Genomic DNA, 4,171 nt, shown 5'->3' with positions numbered 1-4,171 from the left:
GAGCTCTACTTTGATCGTATGATGCGAGCAAAAAACAGAAACGTAACCTTGTCACCGCCGGTTTACACATTATATATACGCCCAGCACTCCGATAGCTAAGGAATCCCTATGCTGAGGCAAAATATGAAGCTTCGAGGTGAGCAAATTTAAAGTTTATTTCACATGGTGCTAATGATGTCTAGACAAAATACACTCTATTCACAGTTAAAGAACGTTTCGATAACTGAAATTATCCATTAAGGAAGTTCCTTAAACCAAGGAGCAAGATCAGTAACTCTGAGGTTCAGTTTCTCACTGCATGAGTTGGAACCATCGAAAGTACTACAGATGTTTAGTTGAAGGGGTAAATTACTGATTCAGAGAGTAATCAGTCATTTTAGGACATGTTTGAAGAATTTCAAAGGAAAAAATTGGATAATTTACTACTTTAAAATTAAATTTAAACAATCCGTCATTGTGTCCGAGCTAGCGCACAAATTAAATACAGTAAACAAGCCATGAAGCGAATCATTAGGCCTTTCAACGTCATACTAGCACATTTTCTTTTATTTTGGCGAGACTTGGTTAGAGGGGTTGTCTGACGAGTTCGTTGTTTTAAGGTGGATCAATTTCAGTGACAACACTTAGCGCTTAAATTTTTCTCTCTTACTCGATAGAAACACGCGGCTTTCTCTGTGAAACTTTCAAAGTGCTGCTCTTATAGGACAAGCTTCATCAATAACTTTATTGTAAATACGGTTTCTAGATTTAAAAATAGTGCTGTATCGCCCGAGACCTCTGTATGGCTCCAAATCGCCAACGCCATCGGCTAGAACCTATGATAATAATGAAGGAATTCGCATGCATTTTTGAGAATGAGGATGGTTATAGATCATTTAATTATCTAGAAAATATGACTCGAATTTAATGCAGAAATATTCAAAACATTGCTGTGAAAAATGTAGGCCTGAAACGTATTGTTGCCGAATGAATCCGCCATTTAGTGTTCTAGTTGGTGATGACCGATGGGCATACAGCCGAAGTTCAACCAATAAATCACACATGAAAACGCAGAGAAACATTTCACTTCAACATTGTTCACTTTCGCCATAGGTAAAACATGTTTCTTGCAAGATTCCCTTCCTAAAAGTGACAGAGTTAGTCAAGCGTTGCCCGGGAAAATCATCTACCTTCAAAAACTAGGAACTCGCCAAACAATCCCTTAAGCCAAGTCTCGCCAAAATGGAAGAAAATGTGCTACGACGTTAAAATTTGGCCTAATGACTGTTCAAAGCTCCTAGTTAAACATCGTTAGAACCCGAATATTTTCCATCGTTACCAAGTTACAGCAAAATTCCGAGTTTTTTGGTCCCTCCTCGTACTATACGTCTTGGTTTTTTGAACATTTGAGTTTGCAACATTTTATAACAATAAGGAAAAGAAAAGTAAATAAGGGAAAACTGGAAAATGTTCGAGAAAATAAGATAACAATAAATAGAAAACAGAAAAATTTCAAAAAACGACTGAAAAATATAGTGAAAATAGGAAAAATCGGGGAAGACTAGAAAAATTAGAAGTAGCTAGAAAAATCAAAAGTAACAAAAAAATCGAGGGAAACTAAACCAAAGCGAAGGACCTGTCTAAAATTTATCCAAAAAAACTGGAAAAGCTGGGAGAATCGAAGAGAATACGATGATGTGAAAGCAAATTAGGAAAATATTAGGGTAAAGTAGGAAAGTACCTATCAATGGAAACGGAAATTATTAAGATTAGCTGAAATAAATCAGAAAATATCGGGGAAAATGACAAATAAATCATGCGGGGATCTATTGGAAAAAAGTAAGAAGTCCCGGAAAACGTATCTAGATATCAGAGGAATCTTGACCTTATAAATGATAACAGGGAAATCTGGAAAAAATCAGGCAATAATGCTGAAATCTAGGAAATATCAGCGAAACAGAAAAAAATAAAAGAAAACGAAGGAATCTTGGCAAGTTACTCAAACAACTAAAATAGAATCCGGGAACTATGGAAATATCAGGATGGAGAAATAGGAAAGATTTAAGGAAAATTGGATAGATTGGCAGTAAATTGAAAAGAATAAAGGGACCATTGGAATTCGCACGGAAATTTGGAAACACTGGATAAAAAAATAAGGGGAAAAAGCTGCGGGAAAATTCAGAAAGAATCAGTGGAAAATGAAAGAGCCGTATGCAAAAACGACATTTTTCGCCCCCCCACTAAAACTTATTCAAACTTCGTCTATCAGTTACTAATACTGGAGCGCTTCTTTCCCCAAGTTTTCAGACCCCCAAAAAATTTTGGGGGGGCGCTAGGGAGGTGGAAGTCAAAACCTGTGAACCTCGATATCTTTCGAACGAAACAAGATATTGAGACCCGGTTTGGACGAAAAATCGTCTAAAATTGCATACTTTAAGATTCTAAAGGTCAAAATCCCAAAATTAAATTTTTAAATTAACTTATGTGCTTTTTTTCAGTTTTTGAGGAAAAACAATTTCTTTTAAACAGATTAAACTGAAATTTCACATTTTTTGATTTGAACCAAAACCAGTTTTTTAAATTGCTCGTCTTTTTCCGCATCCAACGAGTGGTCGTATAAGCTGGGGAACCGAACGGTTCCGGAGTTATGATCATTTGAGGTTTCCGCTCAACGCGCGCCGACCGATTTTCGCGCGCAAAAAAGTCGGATTTGACTGTTATTAAATCAGATTAAATGTTCAAACTGCGCAAAATGCATTATTAGGGACTCTCGAGGGTCGCTGAGTTCAGAAATTACAGATACTTCCAAAAAATTCACGTTTTTAAAATTACAGCTCCGCACAGGACCACTGAGCGGCTGGTTGGCGCTCAGTGGGCCTCTAAAATAGCGCTACGGAGCTGTAATTTTAAAAACGTGAATTTTTTGGAAGTTTCTGTAATTTCTGAACTCAGCGACCCTCGAGAGTCCCTAATAATGCATTTTGCTCAGTTTGAACATTTAATCTGATTTAATAACAGTCAAATCCGACTTTTTTGCGCGCGAAAATCGGTCAGCGCGCGTTGAGCGGAAACTTCAAATGATCATAACTCCGGAACCGTTCGGTTCCCCAGCTTATACGACCACTCGTTGGATGCGGAAAAAGACGAGCAATTTAAAAAACTGGGTTTGGTTCAAATCAAAAAATGTGAAATTTCAGTTTAATCTGTTTAAAAGAAATTTTTTCCTCAAAAACTGAAAAAAAGCACATAAGTTAATTTTAAAATTTAATTTTGGGATTTTGACCTTTAGAATCTTAAAGTATGCAATTTTAGACGATTTTTCGTCCAAACGGGGCCTCAATATCTTGTTTCGTTCGAAAGATATCGAGGTTCACAGGTTTTGACTTCCACCTCCCTAGCGCCCCCCCCAAAATTTTTTGGGGGTCTGAAAATTTGGGGAAAGAAGCGCTCCAGTATTAGTAACTGATAGACGAAGTTTGAATAAGTTTTAGTGGGGGGGGCGAAAAATGTCGTTTTTGCATCCGGCTCTTTTATAGGTAACTCTGATATAAACTAAAAACAAGACGTTCCAACGCTATAGTGTTGCAGGATGCGCTTCTCTTAGTGGCAGAAGGAAGTAATATAGTTGCCCATACTTTTTCAGTTAAAAGAGAACCATGAAAAAAATTCTCCCCGGCGAGGTATCGAACCCCGACCTTCGAGGTTAAAGCTGGGCGCAGTGTAACTCAGCCACGCTGGAAGCGCTGTTGTAATTTGAGAAACAACTCTATTTAACTAAAAAATGAACTTTTAGGTCGGAGAATTAAGAGGCGCTTTCAGAAGTTCCTTGGACACATGCTTCACTGCTGTTTTTCGAGGATCCACCTTATTAGCGTCTTGGCCCAATGGATTGGCCCTGAGGCAAATTAGTATTTGGATTTATCATGAATTAAATCGATCAATCGTTATATGAACATCTGCTTTGGGCTTTTATGGACGGAATGGGTCCTCCACAGCAATTTTCCACCATGTACACTGCTCATTATTTTTTCTTTTTATTCTCGAAATTTGAAGTGAGATAATGGCGGCCACAGAGAAAACCCAATGAAAAAATGGACCAATCACAGAAAAGCACAGTAAAACGTCACTAAGTAAAGAGATCACGTGACTACTCCTAAATTTTTCAAATTTACTCGAAAAACACATATCGGG

Source organism: Bemisia tabaci, chromosome 10 (genome assembly GCF_918797505.1).
Source record: "Bemisia tabaci chromosome 10, PGI_BMITA_v3".
NCBI lineage: Eukaryota > Metazoa > Arthropoda > Insecta > Hemiptera > Aleyrodidae > Bemisia > Bemisia tabaci.
This window is presented reverse-complemented; position numbering follows the sequence as displayed.